This window comes from Hippocampus comes, unplaced genomic scaffold (genome assembly GCF_001891065.2).
Source record: "Hippocampus comes isolate QL1 unplaced genomic scaffold, H_comes_QL1_v1.1 scaffold151, whole genome shotgun sequence".
Taxonomy (NCBI): Eukaryota; Metazoa; Chordata; class Actinopteri; order Syngnathiformes; family Syngnathidae; genus Hippocampus; species Hippocampus comes.
The window spans coordinates 1,229,821-1,252,008 of record NW_017805591.1 but is presented as its reverse complement, the minus strand read 5'-3'; the positions used below and the strand labels follow the sequence as shown (position 1 = coordinate 1,252,008).

General features: G+C 39.8%; 1 long non-coding RNA gene across 1 annotated transcript in view; it reads left to right on the top strand.

Annotated features, from left to right (window-relative positions):
• LOC109522040 (uncharacterized) overlaps positions 1–22,188 on the top strand; it is a 104,551-nt gene that overhangs the window by 48,530 nt on the left and 33,833 nt on the right. The gene's annotated exons all lie outside the window — the stretch shown is intronic.

The window sequence follows — 22,188 nt, the reverse complement described above, 5'->3', positions numbered from 1 at the left end:
TAAGCCTAAATATATGTATTTTTTTCGACAGCAAACCGCTTCTAACTTGACTTTAGTTTGTAGTTCAGTCATTAGTTGAAAAGGCACTTTCTTCACATGAAAGCTAAAAGGAATAACCGAACAGGGCATTTTTGAGACAAGGGATACGGAAGAAAAACAATCAGAAATGCGGAGAGCTATTTTTTCTATCATGATGGGAAACCCGATGAAATGTACAGTAGACGTCTGCAGCTGGTGTCGAGTTTCATGCCTGTCACAGTCTATCAGTGAGCCGGGCTAATGAGATGCTGCATTCAAGCCGGGACTCAAGCTGGAAAAGTGCTGTTAGAATCTGGGGAATTCCAAAAATCTAGCATCTGGTGCAAAACAGAAGAGCCCTCTGTGGCACAGTGGTCATTAACTTCTGGGATTTACTGAGATATGATACCCTGTTGAGAAAAAGTTTCCGCACTGATGAGAGCGCTTTTCCAACTTCACCAATCTTCTGCCCAGCGGAAGCAACACGAGTCAAGAAAGGAGCTGGGAATGTCTTTCTGTTAACAGTTGTAATGGAGATTATTTGATGACGTCTTAAAGTATGAGGAGGTGATTGGAGTGCAGATGATCATATTGTAGAAATTACAAAATTCTTATGAAGGATTACACTGTGGAAAGTTATGGAAGTCCTACTTTGACAAACATTGCATATGTTCTTCCGGTAAATTGTCATAAATGGGAACAAAGCTGATCTTGCCTGTACTGTACCGTGTTTAAGTGATTACTTTTACCCATAAACTACCACAATATTATTTCTAGCGCTGCATGTTTACAAATGATAAGTCAGTCACATTTTACAGCAAAAATGATGTAGGCTAGATGGGTCTTTCGGAAAAGAGGCAAGTTTTATACACATTAGTCAGCCAGTAACAAAGGTCTATTTTCACAACTACCAATCATTGTGTTCATTTAAATGTAATGTACCAAAAAACTAGTGGTATCGGTATCAGTGAAGACTTAAGAAAAAAAAAAGTGATATCAAACATCACTGACTGAACCAATCCATTGTGGCTCATTTAGCAAGTCTTGGCTGGTGGTTGATACGAAAAGAATTGCTGCAGGCAAATTATATCCACTTTGCTACTGGAACATCGGTCTTCCAAAATGGTTGACTTTTGATCATCTCTTGATGTTTATTGTAACCATGGTTTAGATTCCAGATACCCCGTGAGCCAAAACATAGATTAATTAAACAAAGATAATGTCTCAAAAGAGGCATGGTGACCCAGGAAATACTCAGCATTGTTGGAGGTCTGGTAGTCCAGTTGCTCAGTCACTGAACTACTGCTGCTAATCAATAGGGATCTTTAATCGCAATTTCCAGGCCCCCCGTTGCTTATTGATTCCAGTCAGCAAACATTTCACTTTGATCATTATGATCTGAGGCCAGCGGCACACTTCCTGTGGTTTTTACTCACCACATGCTTGCGATTGATCTTCAGAGTGCAAGTGAGTGGTGACTGCCACACTACCCATTGACTAGCCGTGCTTCGAAATGGAATGAGCTAACCTGGACAGATAGCAGGGGATATTGCCGTACTCACATCTGGTTTCACCGTCACCTTATTGGACTGCTGTACACCCAGCCACATAAGGACACCCTCAATAATATCTACTTTCTCCAGGTCCACCAGAATACCAGTAGACTAGATGGGCAATCTTCCATGAGACTTTCAGCCTCCTCTTGTGGGTAAAGTTTTTATTTTTAACAGGTTTGGCTTAAAACAGCTCTCAGTATCACAAGTCTCTGACAAACCCCACCGGCATATTGGGCCAAAGCTCTTATAAAGGATTACAATATTTATACTCTACCCTATTTCCATATACTAACACACACAGAGCTTTCTGTTCACAGTCTGCATCCATTTTGTGCATATTTCCATCAATATCCGGAAAGCTTTTTTTTTTTTTTGAATCCAATAATGTCCATGTCCATTATTAAAATTGATGAATCTCCATATATCCTGCTCAAATTTATGGGTGAGATGGGAAATTTGACAGCAAGCAGCCAGTCTCACCTCAGATTGTGCAATCGCTAAAAAAAAAGCTGAAATAGCGTGGTACAACATCTCCATTTATTGGTAAAATTACTGTACTGAAACAGAGGAGTCTATTTGCACCCGTTTAGTTCCCCACACGTTTCGAATATGTTTTCAGACATTTGTACTATTCAAATTTTCCATAGCCAGGCTATATTTGTACGTATTTAATATTGGTGTGGTCCCAATTTAATTTTGCTGATCGCACAAAATCCCAGATAAAGCACAAGGGGAGGCAGAAAGTATTCTGCCTCCACCATGTAGTCGATGTCCACTTGTGCCACTTGTCTATTAACCCCAAACAGTGTCACACCACTCCAGTTAAGGGTTGGCTTCGCACCGCACGGCCTCTGTTGCTTTTCCTGGCTGGAAGCATCTCATTCCAGTGAATGGGACCCAACACATCTGTTGCCTTTACCCTCCACATTTTCTGCAGTTCTTCCTACAGTGCTGAGTATTTCTCCAGCTTTTCATGTTGCTTTTTCTGGATGTTGCCAGACTGTAGATTGTGATTTCTACATCTACCACAACAGCTGTCTTCTGATGTTTATCCACTACCACTATGTCAGCCTGTTGGCTATCACTAGTTTGTCAGTCTGGATGGATCTGGAAGTCACACAGGATCCTGGCCTGGTTGTTCTGAACCACCTTCAGAGGTGTCTTCCATCTTGGTTCTGGGACCTCTAGTCTATATTTAGTACAGATGTTCTGGTACACTCTTTCTGCCACCTGGTGATGCAACTCCATGTATGCCTTGCCTGCCAGCATCTCAACACCCTGCTGTGATGTGCTGCATTATCTCTGGACAGTGCAGTGCATTTTGCACCTGAGGTCTTTTTGTGTCGTGAATTTGTAAACTTGACTCTAATATTAATGCTTACCAGCCATGAACTTCATCGCACATTCCTGGTTTTATTGATGTCTGAAAATCTTATTTCATGTTTTTAAGTCAGTGTTTCCAAACATGTATTGATCCAAGACACATATTTCACATTGTAAAAAATCTCGTGGCACATCACTTCAGAAAAAACAAAATCACAAAAAGTGCATATCCTTTGTCATCTACTGAAAAAGCATACAATCGTTCTACTTTTGAATATATGCCATTGGCAAATTATTTTCTGAATAAATCATTTTTCCTCTGAAAAAGTGACATTGGATAATGTCCCACAACACACCTGATGGTCTCTCATGGCACACTAATATGCCACGCCACACTGGTTGGGAATTTTCTATGTATCGATTAATGTACAGTAATGTAGCCATGTGGCTTTTTTCTTTTCTTATACCATTTGTTTTTGCTGGAATATGCTTAGTTTTGAATCATTTATTGTTGCGGTTCTTCTGGATTTCTCTCATAAAAATCAATGGGTGATTTTTCAACAAGACAGACATACGCATTTCTTATTAATGTGAGATTTTTAACATGCCAACGGGACCACCGACACTGCATTCTCTCTAAATATTCTTTCAGTGTTTGTGTGCGCCCACTCGCCTCACAAACAATACCTAAAGAAAGAAACCAACAATTTTATTCAGTGTCTAGTCATCCATTCAGTGTTTTTGTCCCCTTGTGCGATAAAAAATTGTTTCTTTAGGGAGACAAGATGCATTTCAAAGCAGACAATTGAGCAGGATTCAGGTGAGCCTTATAGGTAGATTGACCTTTTAAAATCAAAGTACCGGTAATCTTTTGTTTTTTGTTTTTTTGACTTGGGAGTTTCCTTTCGAATCCAGTTGTATTCACACAAAGTTGTGTAGTTCCTACCACAGAACTCTGGATACATGCAGCAGAGTGGGATATTATATATCACCTCGAGCCACAAATTGAACACTTTCATCAAAATGAATTGTAGTAGTGAGTTAGTAATTACATCTTTATCAAGGAGGTTTACATAATATTCCTTGTGTGCCCCCCCCCCCCCACCCCTGAAGTGTTTTCATTCATATTAATTCAGCACAATTCTTTGATTCAAACTTTGTGGTAATAGTTTTGGGAAGGCCCGGATGTGCCCCAGTGGAGAAATGCAAGGTCCACACCAAGGTTTGTGTTTGCTCCCTGTTGTCTGCTACACAAATTTACCTGTTATACAGTACGTAGAAATACAAGAGACATTAAAAAAAAACTAGCAAGATTGCACAAAATAACAGAAAATATTATTCATGCCCCAAAAAATATGCACAATACATGCAGTACAAACACTCTCAAAGGACAGGCATATTTATTGAATGTCTTCCTGCTCAACCGTTGATCGCCTTAAGTTTCGAGACTGGCTCTTAGGGAACAATGTTTGAATAGTAACACTATTTTGGTGAGTTACAGATGCTCAGGTGTGATGAAAACATGATGGTTATGGGACCTGACAAAAGTTTTGCAAATCAACAACATTAAATCTTGGGGAAAAAAGTTATATCTTATAATTTGATATTGAAAGATGAGCATCAGTGTCCAGGTAAAGATAAAGTGACTCTCACACAACTGTACAAAATACAGGCTATTTTAACCAAAACTCTCACACTCTGAACTGTCACACAAGGGTTAAATAATAAAGAAGGGCTAGTTTGGAAAAAAAAAAAATCCCCAAAAATAAAATTGAAGACACACTCCAGTATCGTCTTTCAATTGCTTTTGGCATACGATATCAATCACAGCACAACAAAATGAAGAGTTGCAGAATAATATGTGATATACGGTTGTAATAAGTCCTATACATGGGAAACGCATTCTCAACGAGGTCGCTGTCACCACATTTGACACACTTCATTTCATCCTCATCTGTCAAATTCAGCATCAGATTATGGTTGATGTGCTCGGCTTAATGGAGGGGATGTGACAACTTTAAGTTCTTAATGCAGTCTGAGTGATTCCAGGTCACGCTCCATTCAGGATAGAGCGCAGGAGCAGCCTGTCATTGCTGTCACTGCATCAAAGCTGAAATTACAAAAGAATGAAACACTGCAATAAACATAAATGTAACCAAATGAAAACATTAAAATATGATTTGGATAATTAGAATGTACTTATAATGAGGTTATCCATCCATCCATCCATTTTCCGAACCGCTTGATCCTCTATAAACATCCTAAATGACCTATATACCCCCCTCCCTCAAAAAAGTGGAAAAGTCCCGAAAAAAATAGGACTGGCCATCTAAGTAAATGATGTCTGTAAAGTAGCGCAAAGGTAAACAAAGACCATTTCAACTAGTTTGAATCCGGGACCTTATCCTTTGATAGCATGCTAGTATTAATCCTATGCAGGATTAACATTTCACTGTGTGCAGTGATGACGCAAAGAGAGCAAGAGACGAGAATAAACATGACATGTCGCTGTATTGCCGTGCTACAACCCACTGCTGCGGTTGAACTAAATATGGCTTTGTACACTGAGCTTTCTTCAAGCGCACCGTAGTCATCTGCTGTGATAGAAATGTCTTTATTGCATAATCCATATTAACTTAGCCACAAGCTATGAACATCAGCATGACACTACATAAGTAAGATGGCTGAAAAGAGTCTTTTTTTTTTTTTTTTTTCCCTCCCCCTGACGCACAAAATCAAATTACGGTGCCCGTGATCTAAGACTTTATTAGCACACTCATTTAACCCTGCATTGGAACATTATCCGGCAAGTCAGACCTATTTGTGCTGTCTGCCAAATCACTCACCAAGACAAGCTGGTTGTAAAACGTCATTAGGAAATATTAATTTGGAACATTAAAACACTAAAAAGCATTGTTTGCTTCTGCATTGATCACCAACTCAACATCTGGCTTCAAGCAATGAGATGCTAATTTCAACCAAGCACGCATCAGCAGCCACGTTCATGTGTAACGGAATATTATGACACAATTAATGAATAAAATATCATTCTGGTGGTAAACATTAAGCAACGAAAAGACGAAAAGCCAAATGAGGAGTAACACGAGGTCTGATGATTAATGTTGCTTTGGCATTAGCCTGGCCTTGAAGAAAGCCGTCTTCTGCACTGCTGTTTATGACTTTATGAGGGGAGTGATGGACCATTTCATTAGCCACTCGCTTAGTAGTAATTAATGCACAAATTTATGAAGCCTCTGATTAATTGTAGGGACGAGTGCAGTCAGAGCTAGACAAATATGACAGCCTCAATGAAGTGCTTATCTAGTCATCAAAAAAGTACACAGTAAGCACGCGGTCGACACTACACCAGATTTTGTCAGCAAAGTTTGACTGCTCACAAGCAAAGTTTGCATATTAGGAGTAATGAGGGGCGTTCTTCACATTGCATTTGAGGCCGAGGGTTGTGACTGGTTGTTCCTTGATCTATCAATTGCTATGCAGTTGCTGTGGTCTTTCTTATGCTTTCTGTCACCTTTATTCTGTCATATCAGCCGAATGTCTTCAATCACCGCCTTCTTTCGTGATTTGATCACATGACATCAGCACAACGCGAATATTTCCCTCAGATTTTCTATGCAGCAATGTCATTTTGGAGCTTCTGAATTATCGAAGAGAGCCAGCCAGGAGTCATGCGATATCACCCATGACAGAATTTTGAACTTTGCATTTACTCCCTCCAATCTTGTGGCCGGTCAGGTTATATTCTTCTTGTATTTCAGCTGTGATTAATTCTCATATTTTTACAGCCTGGTCAAGGATGTGGAGCTTAGCCTCAAATTGTGTTTGTAAAATTCGTACTGTTGTTTCTTAAACAGAGATACTGAAATTACTTGTTCGAGGGATGCCATTTGGTACAAAACTTGAGTCACAATAAATAAATAAATAGATGTGACCCAGATGGAGAACAACTAAGAGCACCAACAACAAATTGTCACAGCGTTCACAGCTCCAAAGTTTCTGTGATGACAGTTTTGGGCTGATTGTAAAAGGTGAAGAAGAGGCGCTATTCACCACTCATTAGACACATTAGAACCACACTTGTTGTCAGAATCAACATCACTAGATAATAGTGTACTTTTTTACTTGCTCTACTCTTGATCCTCTTCTGAAATCCATCCATTTTCTGTCCCACTTATCTTGTTGAGGGTTGCGAGGAACTCCAGCTCATCCCAACTGGCTTTATGCGAAAGGCACACCACACACCCTGGATCGGTCTCTCGCATCAATTTTTTTACTTTAATCGCGACCTGGTAGAAACTCTATGACCATAATCTTTAGTATCCGATAGTGGTAGTAAAACAGAAATACATTCATAGAATCTTTTAAACACAAACAGTCACATCAATGCATTCATTGTGTTTACATTCCGAGTGATGACAGATGACGTATTAGCTTCCCTTCACCCATGTTCCATAAAAATAAACATATATCTGATCTGTCTCAGCAAGGTACTATTTTAGTTTAAAATTGACTCGTGAATTATTGATTACTGACACTGTCTTGAGAGCTGATCTGTGATGATGCGACTCGTGAAAAACACGGCTAACTGTCAGAAGTAAACCAGACGCTGCCCGTGCACTCTTGCACCCGCCATCTCAAGGCCTAATGATGCATGGCCGTCACACTAAAGCCGTGGTTTAAGATCTACATAAGAAAAAGTGGCAGTTCCGACAAAAGAGATTGTACAGTGAGATAAGTCCCTATGTAGTGTCTTGTCGGAAAAATATGTGACATATTTATGAGTTATTCCCTTGTTGAGGCCTCCATTGAGTTGTCCTTTACTCCTGACTGCCCCACTGAGGGCAGCCTTTTATGAATAACAGCATGTAAAGTCAGTGTTCTTTCACTAGCAATTCTAAATTGATTTTCCTAAAAAAAAATGTTAAAAACAACTTTAGTCAATGTCTATTGATTGAGCCTGGCTGGCTGTCTGCCTTTCTATCGGGATTTCACCCTGTATACACATTGCAATTTTTTTTTCAAATCTGACTTTGATATAACTAAGGAACTGTGTTTTTGTTGATTCTTTAAATTGAATTAAAAAAATAAGAAGAAACCCCTTTTTTCTGCAAAGAATATTGAAACTTTGTCCAAAATGTTCCTTGATGATGTCGGGGAAAATGTACTCAAGATAACTGACTCGTCTTAGGATCTTTAAAAACAACGTGAAAAAAATCATTGACAAGGCAAAGGGAAATTATCTTTTCAGCCCACCACCAGCCACCATTGTATTTTTTTCTATTTATAGTATATATCATAATTCATATAAATGCCATTGTTAGTGAAAGGTACATTCACACGATCTGACCTTGCAACATAACTGGTAATATTAAAAAGAGAATATGAGCAGACTAAGAAGAAAATAAAAGAACAAGGTATAATGGCATAATGCAATCGACAACAGGTGTCGGTGTGAAGTTTTAAATGATTCTGATATATTTAGTCTTCATGAGTCTGATAGCCGAGGGGAAGATGCTGTTCATATTACAGGAGGTCCTGCTCCGAATGGATCACCGCGTCCTGCCTCAGGGAGAGGGTCAAACAGGCTGTGTCCATCTACAGTGTATCTTCTTTTCCTGCTGGCCAAACATGGGCGCTCTAAATGAGGTCAACATGAAATTGGTGGCTATGTCTTTCCATGATGCTTTATTTCAAACTCGGACAATTTTGAGGGTCACAGCAGTAACTTTTTTTCAGATCGATACCAGTTTGAGTACTCAACTCATGAGTAGTCACCAATACCAAGTACCGATACGGCCCGTAGTTTTGAAAACTGATACTGAACGCAACCCCCTACCCCCTTGCCCCCCAACAATGACCGATTATTTTTTAAAAGACTTAAATATCCCAATATCATCCTTTTTCTTAAAATTGCAAAAAAAAAAAAAAATCTTATCTTTTTTCCATGTGTGAGTTTGTCTTACTACGAGTTGAATGTGTGTCATATTTAACTGTAACATGCGCTGTTCTTGTTTTGTTTTTTGTTTTCTTTTTTAAACAAGGCGTGATTTTCGGTTGCGTGTAAAATCGTGACATCCGGATCAATTCCAACAAAGCACTAATATAAATCTTATAAGTATACATATACTTACAGAAATTGCATCTTGATGGGCATCTATCAGCCATGCTTGCCTTTCGTTACTCTTCGTAAAACGGCCACAAGAGGTACTCATGGTATCGGCTAACGTCAGAAGTACCGATACCCTTGAAATTAGGCAGCGTATCCGGCCTGTACTGATATTTCGTAATATTTTCACTCAATGCTTATCAATGACTGCTTTGTCAGGATCGCACACTAAGTCAGCTAAATTTGCCACAGTCAACCAATCAAGTGAACCTTGCGATTGTCAACATTTTCAAACTATTAAGTTGTCAGATTTGAGCAAATTGATGCAGCATGTGTTTTTCTGAACAGTTGTTGATTGTGGATGCTAAGTGTTTTTTGATGGCTTGCAGTCATTTTTTTGTTGTTTGCTAGCCCACCCACCAATAAGATTGTTTCTTGCTCAATGCCTCAACTTTACAAAGCAAACAAGAAGCAACACGTTGTTATTCCACGCCTTTTTATTAGTTATAGTGTCATTGAAAGAACATAAAAATGGACATGGAGAGATAACAAGCAATGATTATGCGCTAACAATGTCTCATCCAAAAAGTGACATGAGGCTTTTTAGAATGAATATCCTCTTTTAACTCGCTCGGCTGAATCACAACAGCGTTTTAAAACAAAGAGGAAAAAATAACCAGCAATAATTTGCCGCTCTGGTCTAGATATACGGTGGGGTTCCCATATTTGTCACTGTCAGCCCTGCAGACTACGGATATGAGGGAATGAGAGCTATGCTGAGAGGGGAGGGCGTGGGGGTGGGGGGCTGAGATGAAAACGCTGTACTATGTGATTAAGAATAATGAGTAAAAAATTGCATAAAGTCCTCTCCCAAAATGCATATCAACTCCGTGGCTGGTGTTATCCCTGAAGCACCTCATCAGTCCTGGATCGAGGCCCTGTCGCTTTAAGAAGGACATGTGCACACACGTATACACACTTAGAGTCCATTAGCAGCAAACGCATGAACCAACATCCAGTTCCTTCCTCCTTCGGGTTTCCTCACTCGCTCTCTCAACATCCATCAACTTCTCACTGCATCCACACTGTCTAGAGAACAAAAACGGCTTCATGTCAAGTTTCATATAAACACAATGACCCTCCATCCCGGGTTGATGCACAACTATGGCAGACCTGCCTGTTATCTTTGAACCACGGTTTGGAGAAGCATATGCATTAGAACATTCAATGCATGACAATAAGATGAATGTGATCCTTTTGCTCGCTCTCGCTAGCTAAAGTACATTCAAATGAAAGGAGAGTCCATCACATCACACTGCTCATATTCGCTCAAAACATGATTGCTGTCAATGTTTCCACTCAATGGGTTCGCTTCAATTCAGGTCCTGTATAGATGCCGAGATGAGGTCGGGAACTCCTCGACATTACACGACGCGCTGTACCTTCGAGTCAGTTGTCGGTTTCATCATCCGAACCATACTTAACGACTTGAAGATGCATGTTGACTAAGTGAGTCTATGTTATAACAACGCACAGACCTGCTTCTCGTGGTTAAGAAGTGCACCAAATGAAGGCTGAAGGAGGGACAGCAGCAGGCATAAGGAAAGCATCTAAAGTGAGGAGCTAACTCTCTGAGTGACAGGTTTATATGGAGAGCTACAAGGAAGAAAGAGGCCCTGATATTTTCATTAAAGTGCTGTCACTCGCCTTCTCCAGTGCCGACCCCTTGTCTTGTCACACCGCCATGCACACATGCTCAAATAAGAGCGAGACAGAAATAGAGAAAGTTCAAAAAACAACGGAGAGCTTACCGACGAGAGCCAATACGTAATGCGATACATATGCATTTTATTTGATGTCAAAGTTACCCCCACCTTGACTCCAACGGAATTATTTGGTTTGTGTGTGTCTCCAAGCAGCATTACCTGAAAACTGCAAGGTCAAATGTAATATAAGTCATCTTGTGAGAGACACATCAATTCAAAATGTGTTTTTTCTTTTTGAGAAATAAGAAAGTATGTGCATTGTGTCAAGGGTTTGGGGCCCGATTCTTCTTAGTGACAAATGACAAATACTTTGAACTGTCAAAGATCCGCTATTTTTTCTTTTTTTTTTTTTTTTTTTGCCCGTGCACATATCTTTGTTTTTACATCAGACTTGATTTTGCGCCACCATTCATCGTGTGTTTGTGATTACAAGGAAGCGGATGCCTTATCTGTCACCTTCAACCACTCTATCCCGCTGTCCGTCAATGCAGCATCCTCTTTAAAATTCTTCCTTTTAAGAGCTCATCGGGCTGTTTTGTTTTCTCCCTCTAAGAGGCATTTTCACACAAGAAATAACCGATATGTGACTTTCCTTAGTTATCTTAACTACTAGCTTGCATTCGAATCAAATGTGATTCTGAAATTATTTTAAAGGACCAAAATTTCATTAAAATGTACATTTTGATTCATGGAAGCTTTTATCACCCAAGAAAGAACACGATGATTAAAAGCAATTTTGTTTACACAAGCAATGCATTACGCCTAATGCACCGCAGCAATAATATAAATGGCAAATGTTATTAGCTACGTCCAGATGGAAGCGTTTACTGCACAATTTTGTTATAGGCCTTCCACAGTATCTAAATCATTTAATTTATCATCTAATGGACACATAAACCGGATGGACATAGCCTTCGCTCGCAATGATCCGCCATTAAATACTTTATAAAGATAAGTAGTTGCAATCACCTTTGTCTTGACACTGCTAGATGTTAATTAAAATGCATAAAGGAAAGAGATCACGTCGAGATTATAAAACAGACACAATATTATGACAACCTTGTTATATAACCACTGACAGGCTTGGGCTGCATCGTCTTCATCACTCCCTTTTTTTTTTTTCTTTCCTAGTTGACAGGATTTGCAGTACATCTATTGATTTTCACCGCAGGTTGACACACGGAGTTTATGTTCTTTGACTGAGAGACTGAACATTTTTCGATTCGGATCATGAGTGTGTCTCCAAGTCAAGGTTGGTCATCAGAGGCTGTCAGAAAGGAGGGTTAAACTCTTCTTGCTTGTCGTTTCTAAACGGTCTGTTCTTTGTTATCCTCAAATATACCATAAACATCAACTGGGGGATCTTGGGTTCAAGCACAAGGTGGTTGCACATCATATAGATCTTACCGTTGAAATGTTCGTCACATGGTAGATGATGTAAGAATCACAGTTGATATTTGATCTGCGTGGCACATGTGCAGTTGAAGATCTCAGGAAAATCAATGGTAAATTCTCATGATTCAAACAAAAGAGATACTGTCCTCCTGACGACTCTACAAAAAAAAAAAGTTTCAAATTTATAACATTAAATGTGCAGATACGTAATGTGAAACCTTTGGGAATTACAATGGGGCCACCCATTGGTTCATCAATCATCAAGCGGCAGCAGGCCTACTAACTAAAATACAAACCATTTTTTTCTCTTTTGTTAACAATCTGACCTTGGTGGAGTTCTGTGCTCTACATATTGTCTTGTTTTAAACTGTATTGCTTCAGCAGTTCATCTTAAGGACTGTTGTGCAGCACTGAAAGTCATATCTTTAAAAACAAAAGCAGGTCTTGCCACAAGACCCAAAAAAAAAAAAACACCTAAGCACAATATTGTTGTAGAATTCCAAATATGTCGTGGCATATTATTATCAGAACCATGAATAAAATTATTGTCGAGTACATTTAAAATTATTGGGGTTAGACTGATTATGGGCCAGGTTGTTTATCTGCGCAGTTATTTGGCATTTTATAAAAAATCCTCATCTGCCTTCTATTCATCCACCAGATTATAAGAGATCAATTTAGCAGTATTTTAAATGATTTCCAGTCATATTGACATTTTGGGAAACTTTATTTACTCTACGGAACATTTATGGAGTACTGTATTCATTTAAGACATACGGCTGAGCGAGGGAGCTCTGAGCTTTTTTTGTTTGAATTTAAAAAAAAAAAAGAACTAAACCAGCAAGTTGCACATCTGGAAAGTTGTTTAATAAACATATTCTTAGAGGTAGAGTTAGGAGTTGGGAATTGAATTTTTTTTACATTTTCATGCTGAATATCATCTCCTTGGCAACTAATAATCGGTATCGACCATGAAAAATAACATCAGTCTATCGCTATCATGTAGTTTATTTGTTTTCCCAATTGAAATAAATTATTTTGTTTGGTCAGCAAATGTTTTTAGAACACTTTTTTTTTTTTTTTTACTTTTTGTAAACCCTGTCAGACTTTTTCTGAGATATTCACTTGCTTTTTGTGCACTTGTTATATGTCATATAGAGAGAGTGTGTGTGTGTGTGTGTGTGTGTGTGTGTGTGTGTGTGTGTGTGTGTGTGTGTGTGTGTACTGAAAGACAAATAGTTTAATCATGGCTGCAAACCCTAATGCAGCGTAACCAAGCAGCAGCCTGCAGTACAAAAGCCCGTCTGGGAAACTTGGACTCCCAGCTGCGTCTTACATGAGCAGTCCGGTAAAATTAGTTGATGATTGATCTCGCTCTAGAGGGAATGTAGAGATGTGTGTGTTTTTTTCCCCCCTACTCAAGTAACTTCTAAATAAATATTGTATTTCAAGCGATGAGAAAGAGTTGACTTTGGAGTCCCTGTGCAATAGTAGCTGAAGAGCAGTCAGAGTCAAGTGGGGCACGCTGCGCTTATCTCCATTGCTCCCTACTGGCCCGCCTCGTCAATGCGTTGTAGCTTCAAGCCACGCTTTAGCTGTCACTCCTCTTAAAGAAAAAAAATCTTGAAGATGGACTTTTGCGAGATAGTTTCCCTTTCAGCCCATACATGATCGTAGAAATAAGAACTATTTGCATTGCTTTAGCATGCTAAACAATATACGGTTGGCTGTTTGCATTGTTATTTAGTGTGCTTTTAGTCTGTGACAACCTTAGTTTTTTACAATACATTTTTATCATTTGCATTTATTTAGAGAGCAAAATTTATATATTACTGTTTATAAAATGCAATGTGTGACACTACTCCTGTATTATTGTGGAGTTATTTTAAGAAACTGCAAAACTGAAGAGTAATAATGCTGTAATTACACTATAAAAATATTTTCAAAAGATCTTGACTTGATGTTGAAGGCTGTACCTTTTCACAAGCACTTTAATTGATGTTACAGTACATCATTCTTAAATGTTTATTCTGTAGATGAAAATACAAAGTCACTTGCTGAAAAAATTGAAATGCTTTACACGTTGAAGTATTTTGGCCAAATTCTGATTATTCAAAAAGACTTGAACTAAAAAACAAAATTAACATTTGACTTTTCTTGCATGCTTAACATGTACACAGAGTGATCAAACATTGTTTCTCCTATTATAACTTATTTTTGAAGACACTACTTAATTAGAAACCCGAGTTTCGGTAAAATGAGTCATGCATGTTGATAGAATTCATTAGGATTATTTTCAAATACCAGCAGGAAGCATTTCATAGTTCCATGACATGGCTATGTTGGGAGAAAAGATCTGGTCACCAGAAATTTAAAATGCATTATGACGTGTTACTTACATTCAATAAATAAATAAATAAATAAATAATTGTGCTTAATACATTTCTAAAATCATCATTTTGCTGAAATATTTTCCACTTGCTAAATCGGGTATGAAAATCAGCTGCCCCGCATGCACCAATTAAGCGGCAATTACAAAAGCATCCGCCGTTATCTGTACAATGCTTGAGTCCAGTGGTCTGTTATGTATTTATGAAAGTGAATTATCTGTGGTAATCATTCTAATGGAGGTTGGGCCCATGTTAGCGGCTTCCTGCTGGGTGCTAATGTCTAATTACACCGAAGCCCGTCATGATGGGGAAGGGTGCCCTGCAGCCCTTCCAGCTCTATGTTCAGCTATGCTGCTCCATCCTTGTCTAATCATGCGGCTGCCTGTCAAGCGCATATCATGGCCAATGACGAATAAAAAGTAGCTGATCAAAGACAGCAAAAAAAGGGGATCAAAAAGACTGAGAGATGTGTATAGGGGGAGAGAACATTCCAGGGAGATCATGTTATTTTTCCCAAGATGACCTTGATACCCTAAAGGTACTCTTTCCTTCTTCTTCTGCCTGTACGTTTCTGTTCGTATGCATGTGCACATATATGGGTTTTAAAGGCGGAGGGTGGTCCTCTGAGAATCTAGTCATTTTACCACTCTAGTTGAGATAGAACCAAGCCACACTATTGCATTCCTGTAAAAATGCTCTTCTCCTTAAACATTGTTTTTCTCTGTGTTGTTGAAGAAGGAAAATTCCACTTAGAAGATGCAAACCCGGGGCCGTAATTGTCCAACTTGGGTGGAAAACTCAGCAAGTGTTTCTTAGAGCGCTTCTGTGGGGGTATGCATGCGCAGGCACAATAACACCCCGAGGCTGAGACCCGTATATATAAAAGCGTATGATATATCTTGCAACTGTGTGAAAAAATAAGCCTTCGCCGCACACAGTGGCAATTTGGTCAAAAAAAAAAAAAATCTGCCACATGAAAACTATTTGGAGGCGGCCAAGGTCGTTTTTATCCATTTAGAAGCCTGAAAAAGGCAGTAACCGTATTGGTCATGCATTCTTATGCCTCTGTTGCTCCATATAGCGAAAGATTAGATCTATAATTACAATGTATATATCCTAAGCATATGTTCGGCATTCCGCATCACAACAGCATTTGTCAAGGTTTGGTTTTTTGGGGGCGGGGGGGTGACTGCGTATGATTTCAACAAGGGGGCCTTTTGAAGAAAGGCTCCATCCTGGTCAGGGTTTTGAGGGAAAAATAAGAAATTATTTTCGCACAATTTGTGTGTGGTTGAAATGGCAGAATTCACAGAGGAATTTGATGATTCTTAAAACATTTTTGTTTCGGTAAAAGTGCTGTACAATATTGCCTCACGTTTAAAAAGGATTCCAATCAATTCTTGCAACAATGTTTTATGGACGAGTAAAAAGATTTAAAATTTTACATCCTTAACATAATCTCAAATGAAATAGACTATTTACATTATTCACTGAATCAGTTCACATCAAATGAAAAAAACAGATAATCTTCTTTTTGATTCGTTTTTCTATTGTGTGTGGATTGTTCCCGGAGTCAAAATTCCGGCCCCCAAGGCAAATCACAACAGGAGGTTTGGTAGAGTGATTTCATGGTTGCCAATTCGAAAATGGCCCTTTGTTTCAACTGCATTTCCATCGAGAAATGCTGATGGTTGGCAATCATGAATGTGGCACGGTCGACGAGAGAGTTGCTCTGCCACTCGTCTTTCACTGACGCTTGATATGGTACTTGTACAACTCTGCATAATGCACTAATGGTGCTTTCTCATAAGTGTCAGAGAAGCTGCGGGTAAAGTGTTTCCTTTGCAGACAACTTGATGCTGTACCGCCAGCGCGCATTATTTTCGCTGACGCCAGTGCCCTCAATAACAACGGAATAGCAGCGGATCAGCTGAATTTATTTGCCGGCCATCCTTGCAAGTTCTTAAAGAAAGAGTTGCTTGTTGACGATGAAGCGCCGCGAGTTTGACGTGCCACTTTCCGATATTGGGGAAAAAAAAAAAAAAAAAAGACAAGAGTCACTGTCTGGATCGTTTGCCGTTTTTTTCCCGTGAGTTGAAGTTGTCGTCTTTGTTTGAAATAAATGATGCCGTTTTTAGAAGTATGTAGAGTAAAAAGGACATCATCACTACATTTAAGTATTTATGGTGTTTTACATTTAATGCGGAATGGTCCATAAGGATTATTGTGGCACAGATTAATTGGGAGGTGGAACTATGACAACAACAAGATGATGAAAAATGGATTATGTTTTCTTGCTTCACCATGACAAACAGTAATTAGCAACAACAGTTGTACTTGAAATTAATCTGAAATCTTCAGCATTCAAATTTTGGGTATCACGATAGTTTCACAAAGCATGCAGTTGGAAATTACATGACAGAAAGAAATATTCATAAATGACACATACTGGGTATGTTATAGGCATATTTCAGTCTCTATATTTTTTAGGGCTCTAATGCTAAAACCATTCCTGTACGTGTTTTGTACATATTCCAAATTAGATCTAAAAATGTCAACTATATGCACCGTAAAAGTAATTAACTGCTGGTTAATTAATATGACAGTTAATACATCTATGGAAAAATGTTATTGTTTGGTCACATGGCATATTGATGAAAACTAAGAATGTTGGAAGTGAAGACATCAACTTATTCAGTAGATCCACGACCGTATTCCCCGTCATTTCATGTCGGCCTTTTCAACATCATTTGCTCGTTCGACTTTGTCAAAGCAAAACTTTTGAAGTTAACTTTAACGCGGGAGAGAAGTGGCATCAGTCTTTTGAGTCGAATGCGTTATTTTTCTTTTCAAAGCATTTCTATGCGCCTTAGTGGTGGTTTCTCCTGCTTAATTTGTACTAAAGGGGCTCGAAAAGAATGCAATTGATGTGATAATTAAATGTTTTAACCGTGGCCGCGGGCATTTCCTTGCTTCATGAACAAAAAAAGCACTCTGGGTGGCCACAAAATCAGCAAATTAGAAAGAGTATTTATTTATTCTGCCCCCCCCCCCCACCTCCCCGTGAGTCCGCAAAAGCAAAACTCAGAAGGTGTGATGTTTCTCAATAGTTTCCACTCGGTGGTTCCCAGTGAAAATGACTCATCCCGAACAGCTAATCGCTTGTAACTTGGATGGAATGAGTGGACTAAGTCACACTTGCTTGCACTTTACAGAAAAAGAAAATAACCATGACTGATTCCTCGCCTGGAGTGAGGCGATTCGCTTCAAACTGATTGGATTTTCAATGAACAAGCACCTCATTGCTTCTTAATTTAAGATTAACTTTCTCTTGCTAAATTCCAAGATTAAAAGTTGAGTTTTTGTCACCCTCCCTCTGCGGGTTGTCTCGCACTCAGAGAGGAGTTTTAGTTAGTTCGGTGCCATCACTTTCACGTCTGCCGAGCGTTGCATGTCGTCAACTTGCTCCCAGTGACATCCCACTGTTCGGAGCATTGATTGGCAGGTCGTGCAGCTAGTTCAAGCAGGAAATCAATAGCAGAGGACCTCGAGAGCATACGGGGGGTTGTGGGGGGGAGGGGGGTGGGGATTCTTGGAGGAACCGGCCCGCTGGACACTGCCAATCAGCAAGCACAAAATGTAACGCCAGCCAGCCATGAACTAAGGCTATCTATCACCAGGCAGAAGCGGCAGCTTGGATAGATGAATTTGTTTAGCCAGAACTTTCTTGAAGAGAATGAGATGAGGGGAGAAGTTTTGTGGAGATGTATTTGCATTTCTTATGTTCATTCATATGCTAAAACTCAAGCGGGATCCAGAACCTTTGGGATTTGCCTCTTTATCTTAACATGCAGTAGCACCAGGTCTGACAGTGTAAGCATGACAGAGCAAGCTTATTAGCATCAAGTCAGTCATCTCCAACCGGTGGAAGTCGCAGGAAGATATAAATGGAATATACACAGCTTTATTCACCCTCTAGCCTCCTTAAAATATGGCCTGAGGGACCCTCGAAGGCTGAGTGGAATTGTTGCGCCTTGTCCTTCTTCGTGATTCCATTGCTACTTTTCAAAAGTTTGGCGCCAGACCAAAACACTCGAGCCGACACTAATGACAATCATTCCTGAAGACATTTCAAAATAAAACCTACAAAAAGGAAAAGGACGACTAAATAGATGTTGACACGGATGGCCCTTCTTCTCCCACACAGCTCGCGATTCTCAGGAGCATGTACTGTTTCTTTTTAACTGACGCCAAGATCGCAATGCCCGTGTTTGCTTGATGTTTTTTAGTGTTCCATAACCCGCATACTCACCTGCTAACCTGCCAATTTATCCCCCACATGAAACTTTACTTCACGAGTGCAGATGTGATGAATCCATCAATGCTGAGGTTAACGCTATATGGACCAAACTCTTGCGAAACGCCTTTCAACTGATCACTTCAAATAGTGCTTGTACGACTGCCACACACGTCAGGATTCGACAGCACTTGAGGGAGGTGTCGATTTTGTACAAATGCTTGTGTAAGGGTGGCTCCAGACACACTGATGTCTGTTGTTTGGTCATTTGTCTCACTGTGAAAATGTCCTGCATCGCTATACAAACGCACCAATGGGTATTTTGTATATTTTAATAATTCCATAGTTTGGTTTCTTCCAACTCAGATCTTACGGCTTGGTGTCTCTATGAAATATGGCCTCGTTTCTTTTTATTTTTGAAAGGATCTCAAGCTTTGTATGCGACTTTGAATCAGCACACAATGTTCGGGGGCGAAAAAAAAAAGCTGTGGTTGGAATGGCTGTGGTTTATGACCAAGAGAGAATTTGAAGAAGTGTATCCTTGTTATTTTCAGAATTGGTTTTTTTTTTTGTTTTTTTTTTTTTTTTTTTTTTTTTTTTATTCCTCAGTGAGTTGCTCTCTGTCCTGTTGCTATGATGCCGCATTATGTTCAGAACTCAGCTTTCTTGGGAAAATAAGGGTGTAGGAAACTGAACCAAATTGTACCGCCTGGTAGAAACGTGGCCTCAGTGTAAAGTTAATGATGTTTTTTTTTCTTTCCTAAGGATAAAAAGAAGAAAAACGGCTATAAGGGCGAGACAACAATCATACGTCTTTATCTAAACAAAACATATCAGCCAATATCATGCTTCTGACCTGTAGGGATCAAATTTCAAAACTTTTACGTTATAGCAAAATTTTGTCCCAATGCACCAAACAGCTCCAAAATGGAGAAAGTCATCCCAGAAGTGCGGAAGCTATGTTACAGAGGGAAGACCAACTTTTTCAATGTGTGCGTATCATAATCAGGGTTTCCCAAAATGTTGCACATCTTGTGTTAACAAAAATGTAAGTCATTTGGAAGGCCAAAAAACAAACAACACACTGTATATATAATATACAGACACGCAAACATTGTTGTGCAGGTCTAAGAGTTTAAGCTTAAGTGTAGAAATGTAGTAAGTCAATCATTTGAATGTCTGTTTGAGCGCGGGGCAGGCTCAGGGTGAAACAAAAACCCATTCACATTTCCGTGGCAACCAAATATGATAATGGCCTCATATCTAATATGAGAATGTACTACCGGTATGTCAGATGGCCGACACAAATGTAGCACATCAGGCCAATCCGAAACAACTTTCCTAATGCGTGCACACATCAATGCACTAACAATACCATACACATAATTACAGTCACCTGTGTGTGCCAAACAACAGCGGCACTCAACATCGTGCTGTCACTGACAATGGCGTTTTGTTTTGTTTTTTCCATCTCTTTATGATCTCCTCAATGGTCTGTACATATTTCACCTTACATTTCAAATATGGGCCTTTGTTAAATGGACTGGAATGTACGACTTATTTCAACCTCTCCTCTCACATTCTCTTTCTTTGCTTGGTGATTATCATGAATTGAGCAAAATATGAAATGGCGGTAACAACTGATAGAGCCAATTAACGTGGTTGACTTCACCAGTTAGAAGAAACAATACTTACGTTGCCGTCAAGCACTGATTTTTCACTCCCTTCCTTCCGTTATTTTTTTTTTTTTGTATTGTACTCATTACGATCTCTCAAGGTGAAATTCAATTTCCACTCTGTTGTATATAGCGTGTTGCACACCGCATAGAACCAGTTCACACAAAAGCACGCATTCATGGAGAGTATCAAGAGTAAAAGGTTCGCAAACAGTACTGCACCTCTTGAGCTGGAGGCATGGGGACTGCACCATGCTCAAGGGAACCTCGCCAGTCGTCAGGGAGCACGCTTTCATTCCTCCAACATCTAGTTGCCATTTTCACATTTGTTCCGCAGTAGGACACGAACTGTGGCCCTCTGGCTCCAAAGTCAAAATCCTCACCGATAACTTAATGCCGCCCAATAGCATTTGTCATGACTGTCGTTTGCAATAATGTGTGTACCTACCATTTGAAATCCATATAATCCATCAGAGAGAAATCTGGTCTACTTGTCACCTTGGGAATGAACAAGCCATAAATTCATCTGTAGTCATAATTAACACAGACCTAGCCCCACCCCCTGCAGGGCTAATGTTATGCTAGTAAGGTACATGAATCTCACTGATTTGTGCTCGGTTAATTTGACCTTGTTTCGGGTCCTACGCAACTTCCAACTGGGAGTCTTCGGCGGAGCGCAAGGTCTGCGTAACAACAATGAGACGGCCTGAAGCTCGCCTTGCATTTTAATCCGAAATGTTCGCCGTTTTCCAGCGCTGTCAACGGACGAACTTCACTTCCGCCTCCAATTTCCTGTGTGTATGTTATGCAAGTGCGCCGTGTCACTGTTACTTCCGCTCGCGATTTTGCACAGAAATTGCGATGTGAACCTGCATATTTCGAGCCTTTTTAGGACTACAGTATGGAAAGCAGTTATTTTGTGATGATTTTTTGGGGGACCGTCATGCACTGCAGCAGAGAGGCAAAGCCAAATGATGAAGCTAAAAAAAAATTCTTCCAAAACCCAAAAGGCGAACAATATTTGGCCGAATCAAAACACTAAATTAACAAAGTCGATTTGAATCAAAATTCAAAGTACCAATGGAAAAAAAAGCACTCACCAGTACAGAACACATGGCAGCAACTTCAATCGCAACAAAACCAATGAACAGACACAGACTGAAAGAAATCAGGGAATTCAACACAAGCAAGCTGATGAAACAGCGAATCACACATGGACAAGACATGCGTGCCAGTGGGGGAGATGATTGGTCGCCACAAGGGACTGCGGGGCTGCCGTGAACAGGTAGAAACGAAATTCTAACGAGTAAGACAAGACACGAACATCGAACAAACAAAAAAAAGCTTCCCCCAAGGCGGGACCGCGACCGTCGGGCTGGGTGACCGCCAAGGCAGCTTCGGCTGCGGCTCTGATTCAAGTGAATAGAACCCAAGCCAGCGTTGCGTGCACTTGGGAACGATTTTGTACCCCAAGCTTCAATAATTTGAATATTTATTTGTTTTACAGTTGAGATGATTTCTGCTGCTTGTACATGGACAACCGATAATTCTTTTCAGTCGCCACATCGTAAAATTTGGATAGCTCTACACCTGAATTGGGCACACCATAGGGCCCTGGCATAGCCTGGCGGGGAGATGCG